This window comes from Xenopus laevis, chromosome 7S (genome assembly GCF_017654675.1).
Source record: "Xenopus laevis strain J_2021 chromosome 7S, Xenopus_laevis_v10.1, whole genome shotgun sequence".
In the NCBI taxonomy this organism is placed as follows: domain Eukaryota; kingdom Metazoa; phylum Chordata; class Amphibia; order Anura; family Pipidae; genus Xenopus; species Xenopus laevis.
In genome coordinates, this window is record NC_054384.1 from 43,382,915 (window position 1) to 43,405,458 (window position 22,544).

General features: G+C 42.8%; 1 pseudogene; it reads right to left on the minus strand.

Moving 5' to 3' along the window:
* The window catches only part of LOC108703348, a 143,340-nt pseudogene that overhangs the window by 111,804 nt on the left and 8,992 nt on the right, over nt 1-22,544 (minus strand).

Below are 22,544 nucleotides of genomic sequence, written 5' to 3' on the forward strand. Positions count from 1 at the left end.
TCGTTTTCGATGCTCCCGGCCGGGTGACATCCGCTGCTTCCCGTCTGTTCCAAATCCGCCAAGGGAGTCGCAGTGTAGCGGAGTATGCTATTGAATTCCGTACACTTGCTGCTGAGACTCGTTGGAACAACGACGCATACCATACTGCATTTTATAATGGTCTCTCCTCCGCATCAAAGATGACCTGGTCTCCCGGGAATTACCCACGCAAGTTGAGGACCTTATCGCCTTGGCTGTTAAGGTGGACACTCTTCTGAGAGAGCATCAAACCCTGAGAGATCGTGTCAGGAAGTTTCAACCCACGTTGGCACCCCGCTTCCAGAGGCCTCTCCTGCAGGCTCCTGTCACCCCGCCTGCCCAAGCATCCATTTCTCTCCAGGAGGAACCCATGCAAGTGGGAAGAACTCGCCTCACTGAACAAGAGAGACTCCGCAGACGGACGTCAGGCCTGTGTCTGTATTGTGGCGGACATTCCCACTTCGCTAATGCCTGTCCTGCAAAGGCTAAGAGTTTTGTACCCCGAGGTATGTCTATGGTAACTCATGTAGGGGGCACGACTCAAAAGTCTCGAGATTGGTCTCAGGGGAAGACCCAAGGAAACTCACACAGGTTTCTCCTTCCCCTCCAGATTCGTCTGACTGATAAGACCATCTTCGGGAATGCTTTCCTCGATTCCGGAGCCGGGGGTAACTTCATGGACGCTCTCTTTGCTAAGTACATGGGAATCCCCCTATTTCCTTTGCCTTCTCCCATGAGGATTGTCGCCATAGATGATAAACCCCCGGAGTCTGTACTCACGATGACCACTGGCGAACTACTTGTGCAGGTTGGGACCCTGCATAAAGAGAGACTTTCGTTTCTTATCATCTCTTGTCCCGATGTTCCTGTTGTTTTGGGTCTCCCCTGGCTGCACCTGCACAATCCCACCATAGACTGGTCCACAGGGCAGGTTTCTCGTTGGAGCCCATTCTGCTTACAGCATTGCCTTCCTGCTAAACCCCTCAAGAAGGTAACTATCTCCTCAACCGAGTTAAAGTCTCTTCCCTCCTGTTATAAGGAATTCTCCGATGTGTTCTGTAAAAAGTCTGCGGAATTCCTTCCTCCACATCGCTCCTACGACTGTCCTGTCGAACTCCTGCCAGGAGCCATGCCCCCCAGAGGCCGCACTTACCCTCTTTCTCCTGCTGAGACTACCGCAATGAAGGAATACATCCAAGAAAATCTCCAGCGGGGGTTTATCCGCCCTTCTACCTCTCCTGCAGGGGCTGGGTTCTTCTTCGTGGAGAAGAAGGACGGAGGTCTTCGGCCATGTATAGATTACCGGGCCTGAATAAAATCACTGTAAAAAACAGGTACCCTCTGCCCTTGATCGTAGAGCTCTTCGACCAGCTGAAGGGGGCGAAGATATTCTCTAAGTTGGATCTCCGGGGGGCGTACAACCTCATTCGCATCCGTGAGGGTGATGAATGGAAGACGGCTTTCAACACTCGTGACGGGCACTATGAATATCTCGTTATGCCCTTCGGCCTTTGCAATGCCCCTGCCGTCTTCCAGGAGTTTGTTAACGATGTGTTCCGGGATCTCCTAGGAAGGTTCGTAGTCGTGTACCTGGACGACATCCTGATCTTTTCTAAAGACCTAGAAAGCCATCGCTCCCAGGTGAAGGAGGTACTCTCTCGTCTGAGGAAGAACTCTCTTTTCGCCAAGTTGGAGAAGTGCGTCTTCGAAGTGTCCAAGATCCCCTTCCTAGGATACATTATCTCTCCTGAGGGATTTGAGATGGATCCCGTGAAAGTGTCTGCCATCCAGGAGTGGCCTATCCCGCTGAGTACCAAGGCAATCCAGAGATTTATCGGATTTACTAACTATTATCGGCAGTTCATCCGGGGGTTCTCTTCCCGCATTGCACCTATCCTGGCCCTCATTCGGAAAGGGGGTAAACCCAGCTTGTGGCCTCCATCGGCCATTGAAGCTTTTCAGTCATTGAAAGAGGCCTTCACGTCCGCTTCTGTCCTCCGACACCCCAATCCTGAACTACCCTTCTGCATCGAAGTTGATGCTTCTGAAGTCGGAGCTGGAGCCATCTTGTCCCAGAGACACCCCGCTGATGGGAAGTTGCATCCCTGTGCTTATTTTTCCAAGAAGTTCTCGTCCGCAGAGCAGAACTACGATGTCGGGAACCGAGAACTCTTGGCTGTCAAACTTGCCCTTGAAGAGTGGCGTCACCTCCTGGAGGGTTCTCTGATTCCTGTTCAGATCTACACCGATCATAAGAATCTCGAGTTCATCCAGTCCCTCAAGAGGCTAAACCCCAGACAAGCAAGGTGGGCTCTCTTCTTCTCTCGATTTAATTTTATCTTGTCTTATCGCCCAGGCTCCAAGAATCTGAAGGCCGATGCCTTGTCTCGTAGCTTCACTCCGGTGGACCGCTCTCCTGAGAGACAAGAGCCAATCATTCCTCCAATCAAGATTATTGCCTCCCTGTATCCACAGTTTGCCGACCAAATCCTGGCTGGTCAGTCTTCTGCTCCTTCTGATACACCCATTGGAATGGCATTTGTTCCTCCTGAGTAGAGATGTCGCGAACTGTTCGCCGGCGAACTTGTTCGCGCGAACATCGGGTGTTCGCGCTCGCCGGAAGTTCGCGAACGTCGCGCGACGTTCGCCATTTTGGGTTCGCCATTGTTGGCGCTTTTTTTTGCCCTCTCACCCCAGACCAGCAGGTACATGGCAGCCAATCAGGAAGCTCTCCCCTGGACCACTCCCCTTCCCTATAAAAACCGAAGCCCTGCAGCGTTTTTTCACTCTGCCTGTGTGTGCTGAAGAGATAGTGTAGGGAGAGAGCTGCTGCCTGTTAGTGATTTCAGGGACAGTTGAAAGTTTGCTGGCTAGTAATCGTTTTGATACTGCTCTGTTATTGGAGGGACAGAAGTCTGCAGGGGTTTGAGGGACATTTAAGCTTAGGTAGCTTTGCTGGCTAGTAATCTACCTTCTACTGCAGTGCTCTGTATGTAGCTGCAGTGGGCAGCTGTCCTGCTTCTGATCTCATCTGCTGACTGCTGCAATAACAGTAGTCCTTGTAAGGACTGCTTTTATTTATTTTTTTGTTGTTTTACTACTACTACTACTACTACTACTATAAGAGCCCAGTGCTATTAGTCTAGCAGTGTTGGGGAGTGGGACTGGTGTGCTAATCTGCTGCTCCTAGTAGTTCAGCAGCACCAACTTTAATTTTTTTTTTTAATATTCATTTTTTTTTATTTTACTTTTTTTATTTTACTACCGCTGTAGTAGTGTATAAGTTGACCTTTTAGGCATTATTTGCCCTGTAGGCATTATTTGCACACTGTTTTCTTCAACCCGCCATCGAGCTGTGTGACCTTGTTCACATTCTGTCTAAATATCCATAATATTACCGTCTCCAGAAAAAACACCGGAGTCACTTTTTTCAAGCAGCCATAATATATTTTACGTAATCCGTATCCACCGCTGTAGTAGTGTAATACGTTGGCCTTGTAGGCATTATTTGCACACTGTTTTCTTCAACCCGCCATCGAGCTGTGTGACCTTGTTCCCATTCTGTCTAAATATCCATAATATTACCGTCTCCAGAAAAAACACCGGAGTCACTTTTTTCAAGCAGCATTCATATATTTTACGTAATCCGTATCCACCGCTGTAGTAGTGTATACGTTGGCCTTGTAGGCATTATTTGCACACTGTTTTCTTCAACCCGCCATCGAGCTGTGTGACCTTGTTCCCATTCTGTCTAAATATCCATAATATTACCGTCTCCAGAAAAACACCGGAGTCACTTTTTTCAAGCAGCATTCATATATTTTACGTAATCCGTATCCACCGCTGTAGTAGTGTATACGTTGGCCTTGTAGGCATTATTTGCACACTGTTTTCTTCAACCCGCCATCGAGCTGTGTGACCTTGTTCCCATTCTGTCTAAATATCCATAATATTACCGTCTCCAGAAAAAACACCGGAGTCACTTTTTTCAAGCAGCATTCATATATTTTACGTAATCCGTATCCACCGCTGTAGTAGTGTATACGTTGGCCTTGTAGGCATTATTTGCACAGTGTTTTCTTCAACCCGCCATCGAGCTGTGTGAGCTTGTTCACATTTTGTCTAAATATCGATAATATTATCGTCTCTAGAAAAACCACTTGAGTTACTTTTTTTCAAGCAGCATTCATATATTTTACGTAATCCGTATCCACCGCTGTAGTAGTGTATACGTTGACCTTGTAGGCATTATTTGCACACTGTTTTCTTCAACCCGCCATCGAGCTGTGTGAGCTTGTTCACATTTTGTCTAAATATTGATAATATTATCGTCTCTAGAAAAACCACTTGAGTTACTTTTTTTCAAGCAGCATTCATATATTTTACGTAATCCGTATCCACCGCTGTAGTAGTGTATACGTTGACCTTGTAGGCATTATTTGCACACTGTTTTCTTCAACCCGCCATCGAGCTGTGTGAGCTTGTTCACATTTTGTCTAAATATTGATAATATTATCGTCTCTAGAAAAACCACTTGAGTTACTTTTTTTCAAGCAGCATTCATATATTTTACGTAATCCGTATCCACCGCTGTAGTAGTGTATACGTTGACCTTGTAGGCATTATTTGCACACTGTTTTCTTCAACCCGCCATCGAGCTGTGTGAGCTTGTTCACATTTTGTCTAAATATTGATAATATTATCGTCTCTAGAAAAACCACTTGAGTTACTTTTTTTCAAGCAGCATTCATATATTTTACGTAATCCGTATCCACCGCTGTAGTAGTGTATACGTTGACCTTGTAGGCATTATTTGCACACTGTTTTCTTCAACCCGCCATCGAGCTGTGTGACCTTGTTCACATTTTGTCTAAATATTGATAATATTATCGTCTCTAGAAAAACCACTTGAGTTACTTTTTTTCAAGCAGCATTCATATATTTTACGTAATCCGTATCCACCGCTGTAGTAGTGTATACGTTGACTTTGTAGGCATTATTTGCACAGTGTTTTCTTCAACCCGCCATCTAGCTGTGTGTATTATCGTTTCCAGAAAAACCAACTGAGTTTTTGTTGTTGTTGTTGTTTTTTTAAAAATAATGCCAGGCAAAGGCAGGCCGCCACGCAGAGGCCGTGCTAGGGGCCGTGCTGCTATGCAATCCTGTGGCCCTAGCAAATTTCCCAGTTTTAAAAAGCCAATGACCCTGAACTCCCAAAATGCTGAAGAGGTAGTTGACTGGCTTACACAGCACACCCCATCCTCTACCGTTTCTAACTTTACCACAACATCCTCCTCATCCTCCACTGCTATGGCCACCCCACGTAACACTTCCTCCACCACCGGTGCCCCTTCTTCACTGGGGTCAGAGGAGTTATTTTCCAATGAGTTTCTTGAACTGAGTAATGCGCAACCATTATTGCCAGAAGAAGATGAAGGAGATGAGGACCTTACACCAGATTTAATTCTGGCAGAGAACACGATAGAGATGGACATAATGAGTGATGAGGAGGAGGTCCCCGCTGCTGCTTCCTTCTGTGATGTGTCAGAAGAAATTGATGCATCTGAGGAGAATGATGATGAGGAGATTGATGTTTTGTGGGTGCCTAGTAGAAGAGAGCAAGAGGAGGGTAGTTCAGATGGAGAGACGGAGAGTCAGAGAGGCAGTAGGAGAATAAGACTTAGAAGAAGCAGGGAGGACAGCCCGCAGGGATCAGCAGGGCAACAACATGTATCGGCACCTGTGTTCAGCCGGCCAACGCACCCGCCATTGCCGCCAATACCGCCAACTCCGCCAACTTCTACTGTTACCGCCAGATCGCACACTTCCAAAAAGTCAGCAGTGTGGGATTTTTTTAATGTGTGTGCCTCTGACAAAAGCATTGTAATTTGCAATGAGTGCAGTCAGAAACTGAGCCTTGGTAAGCCCAACAGCCACATAGGTACAACTTCTATGCGAAGGCACATGAGCGGCAAGCACAAAGCACTTTGGGAGCAACACCTCAAAGGCAACAGGCAAACTAAAAGCCACACTCCTTCTGGTCCAGCATCTTACTGCTCTACCTCTGCTCTCCTTGACCCGTCTGAACCACCCTCCACTCCGCCTTCCACCTTGACCACCTGTTCCCATTCCCAGTCATCTGCCACCAGCCAAGTTTCTGTGAAGGCCATGTTTGAGCGTAAGAAGCCAATGTCTGACTGTCACCCCCTTGCCCGGCGTCTGACAGCTGGCTTGTCTGCACTCTTAGCCCGCCAGCTTTTACCATACCAGCTGGTGGACTCTGAGGCCTTCCGCAAATTTGTAGCAATTGGGACACCGCAGTGGAAGGTACCCAGCCGCAATTTTTTTTCTAAAAAGGGAATACCACACCTGTACCAACATGTGCAGAGCCAAGTTACCGCATCTCTGTCACTTAGTGTTGGGCCAAAGGTCCATATGACTACTGACGCATGGTCCTCCAAGCATGGTCAGGGCAGGTATGTCACCTACACTGCCCACTGGGTGAACTTGGTAATGGCTGGGAAGCAGGGAATGGGTAGCTCAACAACAACAGTGGAGTTGGTGTCACCGCCACGGATTGCACGCGGTTCTGCCACCACCTCTACTCCTCCATCGCTCTCTACCTCGTCTTCTTCTTCTTCTTACTCTGCTGCTGGGTCCTCCTTCTCCTCCTCCACACCTGTGCACCCCCAGCTCCCCCTAGGCTATTCGACGTGCCAGGTACGCCGTTGTCACGCTGTCTTGGGGATGACGTGCCTGGAAAGCAAAAACCATACCGGATCTGTACTCCTGTCATCTCTGCAGTCACAGGCCGATCGGTGGCTGACCCCACACCAACTGCAGATCGGAAAAGTGGTGTGTGACAATGGAAGCAATCTGTTGGCAGCGTTGAGACTAGGCAATTTAACACATGTGCCCTGCATGGCACATGTGTTAAATTTAATAGTCCAACGTTTTGTCTCCAAGTACCCAGGATTCCAGGACGTTCTCACCCAGTCCAGAAAGGTGTCGGCCCATTTCAGACGTTCCTACACAGCCATGGCACGCCTTGCTGACATTCAGCAGCGTTACAACATGCCAGTCAGGCGTTTGATTTCTGACAGCCAGACTCGCTGGAATTCAACGCTCCTTATGTTGGAACGTCTGCTGCAACAACAAAGGGCCGTCAACGAGTACCTTTTTGAACTGGGTGGTAGGACTGGATCTGCACAGCTGGGGATTTTTTTCCCCCGTTACTGGGTGCTTATGCGCGATGCCTGCAGGCTCATGCGACCTTTTGAAGAGGTGACAAATATGGTCAGTCGCACCGAAGGCACCATCAGCGACCTAATACCCTTCGCTTTCTTCCTGGAGCGTGCCGTGCGACGAGTGACAGATGAGGCTGTAGACCAGCGTGACGAGGAGCTGGAAGCGCACGATTTCTGGTCGGAATCACCAGAACGAACCCAGGCACCTGCTGCAACGCAGGGAGAGGTGCCAGAAGTGGAGTCAGAGGAGGAAGGTGGCTTTGTGGAGGAGGAGGAGGAGGACCAACAGGAGCAGGCTTCCCAGGGGGCTAGTGGTGACCTTTTGGGGACCCCTGGTCTTGTACGTGGCTGGGGGGAGGAGACCGTGGATGATGCAGTCCTTGATAATGAGGAAGCGGAGATGGATAGCTCTGCATCCAACCTTGTGAGAATGGGGTCTTTCATGCTGTCATGCCTGTTGAAGGACCCCCGTATCAAGAGGCTTAAGGAGAAGGACCTGTACTGGGTCGCAACGCTACTAGACCCTCGGTACAAGCATAAAGTGTCAGAAATGTTACCAACATACCACAAGTCCGAAAAGATGCGGCATTTACAAACCAGCCTGCAAAACATGTTGTACAATGCTTTTAAGGGTGATGTCACTTCAGGAACTCATCAACATTCCAGGGGCAGAGGTGCCAGTAATCCTGCCACGAGCACACCTGCAAGGACAAAGCCCTTTGGCCAGTCTGTAACGTCAGACATGCAAATGTTTTTCTGTCCAAGGCAGCGCCACAACCCTTCTGGATCCACCCTCAAAGAACGCCTCGACCGGCAGGTAGCGGACTACCTGGCATTAACTGCAGATATCGACACTCTGAGGAGCGATGAACCCCTGGACTACTGGGTGCGCAGGCTTGATCTGTGGCCAGAGCTGTCACAATTTGCCATGAACCTCTTGTCTTGCCCAGCCTCAAGTGTGCTCTCAGAAAGGACCTTCAGTGCAGCAGGAGGGATTGTAACTGAGAAGAGAACTCGCCTAGGTCACAAAAGTGTCGATTACCTGACCTTTATTAAAATGAATGAGGGGTGGATCTCGGAGGGTTACTGCACGCCGGAAGACTTGTTCTGACTTCTATGCAGCTGTCCTTCTCTTCAAGCCTCATGACTCCACACACAGCTGTCCTTTAGCGTCCTCCTCCTCCCTCCGCCACCGTTACAAACTAGGGTGCAAACCCTACTGGTTTAATTTTTTCTGGCCTCTGTGCTTCAGTGGCTGCAACCAAAAAAACTGGGCAAACAATGTCTACAAGGTCAACGTATGGCAAAAAATGACTATTTTCAGCATTTATATGGCATATTTTTTCTGGCAACTGTGCTTCAGTGGCTGCGTCCAAAAAAATGCATATTTTCTGCATTTATATGGCATAATTTTTCTGGCAACTGTGCTTCAGTGGCTGCGACCAAAAAAATGCATATTTTCTGCATTTATATGGCATAATTTTTCTGGCCTCTGTGCTTCAGTGGCTGCAACCAAAAAAATTTATATTTTCAGCATTTATATGGCATAATTTTTCTGGCCTCTGTGCTTCAGTGGCTGCAACCAAAAAAATTTATATTTTCAGCATTTATATGGCATAATTTTTCTGGCAACTGTGCTTCAGTGGCTGCGACCAAAAAAATTACTATTTTCAGCATTTATATGGCATATTTTTTCTGGCAACTGTGCTTCAGTGGCTGCGTCCAAAAAAACTGGGCAAACAATGCCTACAAGGTCAACGTATGGCAGTTGTTTAAAGAGAACAGTAGATTACTAGCCAGCAAAGCTACCTAAGCTAAAATGTCCCTCAAATCCCTGCAGACTTCTGTCCCTCCAATACAGAGCAGTATCAAGCAGATTACTAGCCAGCAAGCTTACTATCATCTGTCCCTGAAATCACTAACAGCTCTCCCCCTACACTATCTCTTCCAAGCACACACAGGCAGATTTTTCAGATACATTTTTGCCCTTGATCCCCCTCTGGCATGCCACTGTCCAGGTCGTTGCACCCTTTAAACAACTTTAAAATCATTTTTCTGGCCAGAAATGTCTTTTCTAGATGTTAAAGTTCGCCTTCCCATTGAAGTCTATGGGGTTCGCGAACCGTTCGCGAACCGCTCGCATTTTTGCGCAAGTTCGCGAATATGTTCGCGAACTTTTTTTCCGACGTTCGCTACATCCCTACTCCTGAGCTGCGTCTGCCTATCCTGCAACAGACCCATTGCTCCAGGCAAGCCGGACATCCTGGCCCAGCTAAGACTCTTGAACTCTTACGACGCCTGGTTTGGTGGCCTGATATCCGCAAAGATGTGAAGGACTTCGTTGCTGCTTGTAATGTTTGTGCCACGTCTAAGTCAAGCCACTCTCGCCCCAGTGGGTTACTACAGCCTTTGCCGGTTCCTTCCCGTCCCTGGACCCACCTGTCCATGGACTTCATTGTCGAACTTCCTCCCTCTTGTGGGAACACTGTGATCTGGGTTGTCATTGATCGATTCTCCAAAATGGCCCATTTCATCCCTTTGAAGAAGTTGCCCTCTGCGGTGGAGTTGTCCCAGTTATTTATCCAGTACATCTTCCGCCTGCATGGTTTCCCAGTGGAGATCGTCTCCGATAGAGGCACCCAATTTACTGCCAAATTCTGGCGTTCCCTATGCAAGAACCTGGGAATTGTTCTTCAGTTTTCTTCTGCATACCATCCGCAGACGAATGGGGCAGCTGAACGTGTCAACCAAGCCCTGGAACAGTTCCTGAGGAACCACGTATCCCTCTGCCAGGATGACTGGTCAGATCTCCTCCCATGGGCGGAATTCGCTCATAATAATGCTTGTCATTCCTCTACAGGAAGATCTCCGTTCATGTCGGTGTATGGGCAGCATCCTCAAGCTTTTCCCCAAGACTTTGTACTATCTGACGTCCCGGCTGCTGACGATTCCGCAGCCCATATGTCTGCTATTTGGGCTGCTACCAAGTTGAACCTAGAGAAGAGCGCTCTTGTTCATAAGACTTTCGCGGATCGTCGTCGAAGATCCTCTCCTCCCTACAAGGTGGGTGATAATGTCTGGCTCTCTTCCAGGAATATCCGGTTGAAGATACCATCTCCCAAGTTGGGTCCAAAATTCGTGGGTCCATTTCCCATCTTGGAGATAATCAACCCTGTGGCTGTCAGACTTCAGCTTCCACCAGAGATGAGAATCCCCAACGTGTTCCACGTGTCTCTGGTGAAACCCGCCATCACCAACCGGTTCTCTGGCGGTCAATCTCCTCCTCCTGCCATCTCTGTGGAGGGTCAACTCGAGTACGAGGTGGAGAAAATCTTAGACTCCAGGATCTCCAGAGGGTCCCTTCAGTACCTCATTCAGTGGAGGGGCTTTGGTCCTGAAGAATGCTCCTGGGAAGGACACCGTGATGTTCACGCTCCTCGTCTGGTGAGGGATTTTCACGCCAAGTTTCCCCAGAAGCCTTGTCCTGGTGGTCCTGAGGCCCCCCGTGAGGGGGGGGTACTGTCACGATCGCCGCCCGGAGCAGGACCAGGAGCTCCGGGCGGCGCAGCTATTCCTTCCGACGCCGCTCCCAAAATGGCGGCGCCCATGGCCGCCACGTGGGTAGCGGCGCCGGCGCAGAGACGCCTGCGCGCAAGTGCGCAGGCGCGAAAACGTCACAACGGCGCGACGGACGCAGGCGCAGCGCGTCGGTCGCAGACGTGCTGACGCCGACGCAAGGGCGCCAAAAAACCCCTTTAAAAGGACGCCTGAGGCGTCAAGATGGCGCCCGAAAATAGGATCTTGTTCCTGATTAGATTCCTGGGTTCCCTGTTGCTGTTATTCCTGTGTATTCGATTGATTGATCTCTTGTTGTTGACCCCCTGCCTGGACTTTGGACTCTGTTTATATTCTGCCTGCCTTTTGACCTGTTGCCTGAACTTTATTACCCCTTCTGCTGAATCCCTGGATACCACGATCCTGATCCCTCCTGAGGGGCTTCCTCCTATATCCGGACAACTCCCCAGAGGGAACTCCCGGTTCCCTGACACTCACTAAGCAACTTTGACAAATTTACTGGAGGGGGCTTCTGGGCAAGAGCTGGAATCAGGCAACTGCAACATATAACACAAGTGGGCAATTTTAAAACTCTAGAGCAGTTCCAACAAACTCCGGGATTGTCAGATCTGTCGGTGTATAGATACCTGCAACTGCAACATTTATACCACACACAATTTCACATCAACCCACCCAAAATTCAACAAATAACTGTAGAAACTATAATAAGCCCACCAGAGAAACAAAAACTGGTATCCAAAATGTACACGCACATTGCTTCTCTCAAATATGACCCCAGACCCAGGGTCAAACTTAAGTGGGAAAGTAGTGGTGTTCACTTAAGATTCTGATGATTGGGAAGAATTAGAAGAAAGCCTCTATCTTCCTCTTATCAGTACAAGAGACAGGCTCATTCAATTTAAAATTATACATCAAACATACTTGACACCAAAAAAACTACAACTTATGGGCCGCTTGGAGCATTCCAGATGCCCCCGCTGCAACTCCCCGGATGCTGATTTCATACACCTTATATGGTATTGTCCAGTGTTACAGCAATTTTGGAAAAAGATAATGCAGTTTTTAGCCGAAGAATTTACTCTACCACAAGTTCTAAACCCAGCTACCTGCCTACTCGGCATAACGGATGCTCTGGTTCCCAGAATCCACTCAAGATTATTGATGAGAGCGCTTTTGTTCTATGCCAGGAAAACGGTAGCCCTACACTGGATGGGACCAACTCCTCCTACGATTAAACAATGGATTAATCTTATTAATTCCCAGCTGGAACTTTATAAGTTAACATATATTGCCAGGGGTTGTCCACAGAAATTCGATAAAATATGGTCTCCTTGGTTGGATTCTCCTGCAACAATGACTAAATAAGTCTATTGCGAATTGTCTTTGTATCCTATCATGTCTACCTTCTTCTTCCTTCCTTCTTGTTGTTATTGAAAACTCAATAAAAAGTTACTATTAAAAAAAAAAACATCTCTAACCTGCAGCATCGTATTTCCCACATACTTTTAGGTATCAAGAGAAATCACCCCAAATATGAAAGCCTAAGGTCCTCTGAACAGTTTGATGCCCAATATGTATAGGTGTACCCAAGCATATGGCATACAAGGGCCCCAAAAGGAAGACCCCCATATGGTCTGTCATTTCAGGTACTGCAAAATCAACACATTTACATTGTTTTGGGGGGGGCAAAAGTAGAGAAAAGTAGTTTCACCCCAGAAAACCATATATTTTCGGAAAGTACACTTTCCCACGAATCTAAATTGGGTATGCATGTCTTTGTACTACAAAGTACCAAGCCGCAAACCATTCTTAAATTTGGTGATTTTGGTGACATTTCCAAAAATCACCTCGAAATTTCTATCCTGCAGCATCATATAACCCACATACTTTTAGGTATCAAGATAAATCCCCCCCAAATATGGAAGCCTAGGGTCCTCTGAACAGTTTGATGCCCAATATGTATAGGTGTACGCAAGCACGTGGCATACAGGGGCCCCAAAAGGAAGACCCCATAAGGTCTGTCATTTCAGGTACTGCAAAATCAACACATGTACATCGTTTTGGGGGGGGGGCAAAAGTAGAAAAAAGTAGTTTCACTCCAGAAAACCATATATTTTAGGAAAGTACACATTCCCGCGAATCTAAATTGGGTATGCATGTCTTTGTACTCCAAAGTACCAAGTCGCAAACCATTCCTAAATTTGGTGATTTTGGTGACATTTCCAAAAATCACCTCAAAATTTCCATCCTGCAGCATCGTATTTCCCACATACTTTTAGGTATCAATATAAATCACCCCAAATATGAAAGCTTAGGGTCCTCTGAACAGTTTGATGCCAAATATGTATAGGTGCACCCAAGCACGTGGCATACAGGGGCCCCAAAATGAAGACCCCCATATGGTCTGTCATTTCAGGTACTGCAAAATCAACACATTTACATCGTTTTGGGGGGGGGGGCAAAAGTAGAAAAAAGTAGGTTTACCGCAGAAAACCATATATTTTCTGAAAGTACACATTCCCACGAATCTAAATTGGGTATGCATGTCTTTGTACTCCAAAGTACCAAGCCGCAAACCATTTCAAAATTTGGTGATTTTAGTGACATTTCCAAAAATCACCTCAAAATTTCTAACCAGCAGCATCATATAACCCACATACTTTTAGGTATCAAAAGAAATCACCCCAAATATGAAAGCCTAGGGTCCTCTGAACAGTTTGATGCCCAATGTGTATAGATGTACCCAAGCGCGTGGCATACAGGGGCCCCAAAAGGAAGACCCCCATATGGTCTGTCATCTCAGGTACTGCAAAATCAACACATTTACATCGTTTGGAGGGGGGCAAAAGTAGAAAAAAGTAGGTTTACCCCAGAAAACCATATATTTTCGGAAAGTATACATTCCCACGAATCTAAATTGGGTATTCATGTCTTTGTACTACAAAGTACCAAGCCGCAAACCATTCCTAAATTTGGTGACATTTCCAAAAATCACCTCAAAATTTCTAACCTGCAGCATCGTATTACCCACATACTTTTAGGTATCAATTGAAATCACCCCGAATATGAAAGCCTGGGGTCCTCTGAACAGTTTGATGCCCAATATGTATAGGTGTACCCAAGCACGTGGCATACAGGGGCTCCAAAAGGAAGACCCCCATATGGTCTGTCATTTCAGGTACTGCAAAATCAACACATGTACATTGTTTTGGGGGGGGCAAAAGTAGAAAAAAGTAGTTTCACTCCAGAAAACCATATATTTTAGGAAAGTACACATTCCCGCGAATCTAAATTGGGTATGCATGTCTTTGTACTCCAAAGTACCAAGCCGCAAACCATTCGTAAATTTGGTGATTTTGCTGACATTTCCAAAAATCACCTCAAAATTTCCACCCTGCAGCATCGTATTTCCCACATACTTTTATGTATCAATATAAATCACCCCAAATATGAAAGCTTAGGGTCCTCTGAACAGTTTGATGCCAAATATGTATAGGTGCACCCAAGCACGTGGCATACAGGGGCCCCAAAAGGAAGAACCCCATATGGTCTGTCATTTCAGGTACTGCAAAATCAACACATTTACATAGTTTTGGGGGGGGGCAAAAGTAGAAAAAAGTAGGTTCACCCCAGAAAACCATATATTTTCTGAAAGTACACATTCCCACGAATCTAAATTGGGTATGCATGTCTTTGTACTCCAGAGTACCAAGCCGCAAACCATTCCTAAATTTGGTGACATTTCCAAAAATCACCTCAAAATTTCTAACCTGCAGCATCGTATTACCCACATACTTTTAGGTATCAATTGAAATCACCCCGAATATGAAAGCCTGGGGTCCTCTGAACAGTTTGATGCCCAATATGTATAGGTGTACCCAAGCACGTGGCATACAGGGGCCCCAAAAGGAAAACCCCCATATGGTCTGTCATTTCAGGTACTGCAAAATCAACACATGTACATCGTTTTGGGGGGGGCAAAAGTAGAAAAAAGTAGTTTCACTCCAGAAAACCATATATTTTAGGAAAGTACACATTCCCGCGAATCTAAATTGGGTATGCATGTCTTTGTACTCCAAAGTACCAAGCCGCAAACCTTTCCTAAATTTGGTGATTTTGCTGACATTTCCAAAAATCACTTCAAAATTTCCACCCTGCAGCATCGTATTTCCCACATACTTTTAGGTATCAATATAAATCACCCCAAATATGAAAGTTTAGGGTCCTCTGAACAGTTTGATGCCAAATATGTATAGGTGCACCCAAGCACGTGGCATACAGGGGCCCCAAAAGGAAGACCCCCATATGGTCTGTCATTTCAGGTACTGCAAAATCAACAGATTTACATCATTTGGAGGGGGGCAAAAGTAGAAAAAAGTAGGTTTACCGCAGAAAACCATATATTTTCGGAAAGTACACATTCCCACGTATCTAAATTGGGTATGCATGTCTTTGTACTCCAAAGTACCAAGCTGCAAACCATTCCTAAATTTGGTGTATTTGGTGACATTTCCAAAAATCACCTCAAAATTTCTAACCTGCAGCATCGTATTACCCACATACTTTTAGGTATCAAGAGAAATCACCCCGAATATGAAAGCATGGGGTCCTCTGAACAGTTTGATGCCCAATATGTATAGGTGTACCCAAGCACGTGGCATATAGGGGCCCCAAAACGAAGACCCCCCCATATGGTCTGTCATTTCACCGCAAAAGCAACACATTTACATTATTTTGAGGGGGGCAAAGATAGAAAAGAGTAATTCCACCCCAGAACACGCTAAATGCTGTGGTTTTTATGACATTTCTAAAAAATCACCTATAAATATTGCAATTGGCTGCATTTTTATCACCCAATTTCTTACATACAATTGAAAACACCCTAAATATTGATGCCAAGGGTCTACTGAACAGTTTGATGCCCAATATGCATAGATATACCAAAGCAGCTGGCATGTGCAGACCCCAAATACAAATAGTGCATGTGAATTTTCTCGGCTGCCGATACACCTTCTGTGAACAAAGAACTTTGACTGCGCATTGTGTGCCACAAGACCCTCCTAACGGCAAAAGGACCCCCAAAACCATATATTTTTGGAAAGTACACATTCTGACGAACCCAAGATTGCTAAAAATGTGTTGGTATGATCAAAGAGCAAATGACGTTAAAAGATTGTAAGGAACAACAATGAATGCATAAAATCACAAAAATCAAATACAATTACTCAAATCACTAAAATAACAAAATAACTGATCCAACAGCGTGGTTAGTGGTCAGAATGCTTGATCCACTAGTCACACTGGTAAAGCAACAGTTTTTTAGGGAATAACAAGAGGGAAACTGATAAAATGAAGAACTAAAAAAAAAAAGTTAAAAAGATCCTATAAGTGTGTGTTTGTGTATACATGTGTGTGTTTGTGTATACATGTGTGTACAGCTCTGACAAGTGTATAAGTGTGTGTATATCTGTATGTGACTCTGTAAAATACAAAAAAAGCCAGGAATTTTAAAAAAAATCTACCTTTAGTTATATGTGTGCTGTGTATGTGTAAATGCATGTATGTATGTGTGATTGCATGTATATGTGTGTGTAACTGTGTAAATAGAAGGGCACTTACTATTTTTTGGAGAAGAAGGGATCAGAAGCAGATCAGCAGACTCCAGGATCGCAGAGATCAACAGCAGGAAGTGCGTGGGCGGAGCTTCACACGAGGTCGGGTCCAGGAAGAAGCAGCACATGGGGAGCAGCATACAGCAGCCAGGATCAGGTAAGAAGTCGGGTCCTGCGACAATCGCAGCACAGGACCCGAGCGGCAGCCTCCTAGGCTCGTTGTTTAGGGGGTGGAGGGGCCAGGAGAACCTCTCTGCACTTTGATTTTTGCAGGAGTGCAGAGAGGCAGCTGTTCAAAGAAAGAATGTAGCTCCTACGTTCTTGGCACTTGCAGCCTTTTTTTAAAATAGGAGCTACGTTCTTGGCAGGGAAAGGGATAAAAAAAACTTTGACTACCTACTTCGCCACCTAAAATCTGCGGAGCACCAATGTTAGCCTATGGGGACCTTCCCCATAAGCTTTCTAAGCAATTTCTGATCGAAGGAAAATCGTTAGATCGATGGATTAAAATCCTTCGAATCGTTTGATTCAAAGGATTTAATCGTTCAATCGAACGATTTTTCCTTTGATCGTTCGATCAAAGTTATTACGGTAAATCCTTCGACTTCGATATTCGAAGTCAAAGGATTTTACTTCGATGGTCGAATATCGAGGGTTAAATAATCCTCGATATTCGACCCTTAGTAAATGTGCCCCTATAGGTTTACAGTTATAGGTATTGACTACATATATTCCTCCCCCCCAACACCAACATGGTGATTGTATTCTTCTTCCTAAAAGTATAGGATGCTTAATAGTTAATAGTTATGCCTACACTTTCGTGTAATGCCACTAAAATATATTGTGTATATATATATATATATATATATATATATATATATATAAATAAAATATATATATATATATATATATATACATACACACACAATATATATTATAGGGGGGCTCATTTTGCCTAGAAGATGTATTAGAGCTCACGCCATTAAAATCACCAGAAATCCTGTCTCTCTACATGCAGAATTTGTTCAAAAGGAAGTTATTTTGTTTGTACTGGAATCAGTTATTTGAGTGAGCCCTAATACATTTGTTAGGAAATGGAGTCCCTCCTATAAGATATATTGGATCATTCATCTAACACCCAACTGCTGCATGAAGACATAATGAAGAGAAACAGATGCTGAAAGAGGAATAGTGAAGATGAACTTGATTATTTCAGAAACAATGGAGAATTTTTAATTGATTGTATTTAGAAAGTTTCTTACTTCAGTATGTGGAAGTTTATATTAAATGTTCATTTTCGCGATAATATCCCTTTAAATTCCAGGGATTCATGTCAATCACTGCTCACAACATTGGAAAAAGCTACAAGCAACCCTCTCCACCAGCACAATTGAAACCAAATAACTGCCCAGAAGTAAAATCTGCCAGTCCCTAACATTTATACTGTTGTTCGGTAGCAGTGATAAAAGCACCACATGTGCCTAAATCCTTTCGTTTCTGAATGTCTCACTCGCATTGTTTTTTTGACAGAGGTGAGTACATCAGTGAGTACACGGTTTTATATTACAGTTAGTTTTTGATTTTAGAAATGAATTGACTCTGCTAAACAAATTCTTGCTTAACAATAACTTGTTCCATAATATTAACAGATATTTATATAATATTTACAGTCGTGCTTGAAAGACTGTGATCCCGTAAAATGTTCTATATTTTTATATGGATGTGACCATAGTCTATCACTCACATCTGATTGCCATCCCACTGACTATAAACACCTGTCTCTGATTTTACCTTTAAATGATATGATAATCCTATGGATTCACTTCCTTTTGCCACAAGCAAATATGTTATTGGATCAGTTTTATCAATAAATACATTACCAAATAATTATTTTTGTTTCATTTGTTTAACTAGGTTTATGACTTGTTTGAAAATCAGACGATGTTTTAGGTCACATTCATTTAAAAAAAACAAAAACATATTTTAAAGGGTTCATAAACCACTGTAAGTAAAATCTTTTTTTCACAAAAAAAGTATATGCCCTATATAGATTATAGTCTGTTTGTATAATTTGGGTATTAATACCAAAATGAAAAGCTGGAACTTTTATTAAAATGGTTAACTAACAATAATGAAATACCTAATATGTGTATAAGTTCCTACTATTGAAGTGGAGATGTTTTTATATTTATTTTAGTGTGGATTTACCTGATATGCTCTAATCAAAGATTGCACAGCCAGATGCTCTTCCACTATCTTCTCTGCTTTGGCTAGTGCCATGGCCAAACCTTGACTAGAAAGGGATGGCAATTTACTCTCTATATCAGCCAAAGAATGCACACCCTGTATTTCACACTTAGGGGTTCCATTATCAGCACTTCGGAAAAATACATCCCAGGACTGCAAAGGAAACAGGAATATAACATAATAGTGTTAATGTCATGACACCAGAACATTGATAGATTGGTCACTAGTAAATAGTCATTTATTCTCTAAACTAAGTCACAGTTATCAAAATATTTAAATACATGTAAATGTTAAGGAGGCAATAACTGGCCTATGAACACATAATTTTAACAGGAAATAAATACTACTATAATGTTCACATATTAAAATAAAATACAATTATTTTAAGGATTACACATAGAACAAATCTAATTAGATGGTTTCACAGACTTTTTTTATGGTGAAATGCACAACTGTGTTACCAACCAAATGCAGAAGACACAATCATAATTTTTCTTATTCTTAAATTATGTATTTTATATTTTTTGGTTGTCCCGGGTACTTTTTAGTGTTCTAGGCACAGTCAGACCACAGAATTCATGTACCTTTTATCCATATACATGCTAGCTTTAGACATTTGTAATACACTTTTTTTCTGGGAAATTTCGCTCCTGCCTAGTCATAATAAGTATATTGCAATCTTATGGCGCAAACAATTTTAATAATGCACCTAATCTTAGATTTAACAGGGATTCAGCCCAACCCCTTACCTTTTTTTAGATTCAGTTGAACCTGAATGTCTGTGGGGCAAATTTATCAGAATGTGAAATTAGAGCTCCCCACAGAAAAATTCACCAACTTTGCTCTGTGTGAAAGTCAAAATTCATCATTTGATAAATATACTTCTAAAAATCCCATAGGAATGAATTGAAAGTTGGTGAATTTATATGTGGTGAGCTCTAATATCAGTCCAATTAAGTGCCCTAAGTGAACTATATCTGAAATTTGCTTTCTATTCCAGGTGGTTCCTATAACCATGGATACGTTTTCTACATCTCTCATTTGACAGTTTGGGCCCTTATCTTTTGCGGTTCTCCAGTTTTGCAGTGCTCCAGTTCCCCAGGATTAGATTACCACTGAAATGTCTTGGGAGTCTCCTCATTTCATAATGCACAGACTCAAGGTACCCAGTTACAGGGTCACCAAAGCAATCCTAAAGCATATGTGAATCACCAAGTTACAAAGGTGACTTTTGCTACTTTTTCAAGCTGACATCATTAAAAGACTTGCAGCTTCCTAATATACGTATCTGCATATCACATTGCCCCCTAGTGGTTCATATACAATTATATAAAAATATTAAAAAATACATATTGCAGGGTTCCACCAATAGTCATACACAGATAAATAGCCTAATCTAAAACCAATGTATAGCATAATACATACACCATATATTATCCAACTTGGTATTATATATGAATATTACAGGTTTTTTTTTTTTTTAACATAGTTTCTCCAATAATACATCCATTCTAACAATTTGCAGTAAAAAGACCTACTTGACTTTACTGCTCCACTTGTATTTGCCTTTGAGTTAACTTTTAGTATGATGTAGAGAGTCATATTTTGAGATAATTTACAATTGGTTTTAATTTTTTGTTATTTGTGGCTTTTCAGTTATTTAGCTTTTTATTCAGCAGGGCAATTTTTACAATCTGGTTGCTAGAGTACAAATTACACTAGCAACCATGCAATGATTTTATTAAAAGACTGGAATATAAATAGGAGAGGGCCTGAATTGAAATATGAGTAATAAAATGTAGCAACAACAATACATTTGTAGCCTTACAGAGCATTTATTTTGTAGATGGGTCAATGACCCCCATATAAATGTTGGAAAGAAGAAGAAGGCAAATAATTTAAAAAAACTATAAAAAAAATAATGAATACCAGATGAAAAGTTGCTTAGAGTTGCCCATTCTATAACATACTAAAAGTTAACTCAAAGGTGATTGTAGAGAGATATAAAGGGGAAGTTGTGTACCCCATTGTTAATGTAAATAATAAGAACACGTTGAAGTCTGGGGATAGATTGTCATGTTGTCACAGCTTCTCCAGACAAATTGGGAAGGTAGTTTGTAAGTACTAGGATATATTGAAGGTGGAGTTTCCTGCAGTGGCAGCATTTCAAAAGCCACCAATAATTTCATATAAAATGGGCACAATCATTAAAGGGATTGTTCACCTTTACTTAACTTTTGGCCCATTTATCAAAGGTCGAATTTCGAATTCATGTGAATTCTTTTTAAACTCTAATAAATTTGAATATACTCTAAATTCGATTGGGAGGTTGTTTATTAAAAAAATCTAATATCTAAAACTCGAACGAATATTGCCACCCTGAAAACTAGAATTGATTTCGAATCGAATTCGACTAAACTCGAATCAAGTTTTTTCTCCGAAAAAAACTTGCTATTAACATCTTCAAATGAGTCAATGGACCTCTCCCATTGACTTATACATGAATTTAGCAGGTATTAGGTGGTGAATACTCAAATTCAAATTATTCCCAGAGTAAAGGTTTGATAAATCTCGAATTTCAAATTCAACTCGAGTTTGGATTATTCCCAATTCAAATTAATGAGTTTTGACCAAAAAAATATTCAAATTCTCTATTCGACCCTTGATAAATCTGCCCCCAAGAATGATGTAGACTCGTAGAGAGTGATATTCACAGACAATTTGCAATTGGTTTTCATTTTTTATTATTTGGTGGTGTTTTTAAGTTAATTAGCTTTTTATTCAGGAGTCCTCCAGATTGCAATTCATGCAATCTGGTTGCTAGGGTCCAAATTACACTAGCAACCATGCAGTGATTTGAATAAGAGACTGGAATATGAATAAGAGAGGCCTGAATAGAAAGATGAAAAGTAGCAATAATGATACATTTGTAGCCTTACAGAGCATTTGTTTTTCAGATTGGGTCATTGCCCTACATTTGAAAGCTGGAGTCAGAAGAAGACAAATAATTCAAAAACTATAAAAAAAAATTAAAAAATGAAGACCAATTGAAAAGTTGCTTAGAATGAGCCATTCTGTAACATACTAAAAGTTACCCTAAAGGTGAACCACCCCTTTAAGAGATACACTTTTTAAGGCCGATGTAGACCCAGGGAGAACTATAATTAAGATAAAAGGATACCATACCTGTCTATCAACATTTGTATTACAGTGGAACCTCAGTTTTACATCCCTTGATTTTAAGTTTTCCCTCATTTTACATTATTGTTTTGTGGTCCCACCTATATGTTATGCATAATACATTTCCCTGATTTTACATTTTCCTGGATTATAAACAATTTTTTTCTGGTCCATTGAAAAATGTAAAATGGGGGTTCTACTGTATATGCTATAAATGCCCCTGCAGGCTTATGAACATAGGCCAAACAACCAGACAATTAAAAGATAGAATGGGGGAACACAAATTTGAGGAGAAATGTGAGACAGAATTCAATTGTATGTCATTTTAGGGAGTTCAGACCTTAGGAGATAAGGGACTTTAATGTCTGGAGGTTTAAATAAAGAATATGAATTAGTGATATGGCTTAGCTGTTTTAATAATTTTATTTTTTATCCTTAGGTTTTAGTGTTCATCAAAGAGTCTGCATGTGCAAGTGGAGCAGTAAAGTCAAGTAGGTTTTTTTTTACTGCAAATAGTTAGAATGGATGTATTATTGGTAAAACTATGTTTTTTTTTAAAAAAAAACCTGTAATATGCATATACAATACCAAGTTGGATACTATATGATATTATAAACATGTTGGTTTTGGGCAAGGCTACATCTGTACATGCATGACTATTGGT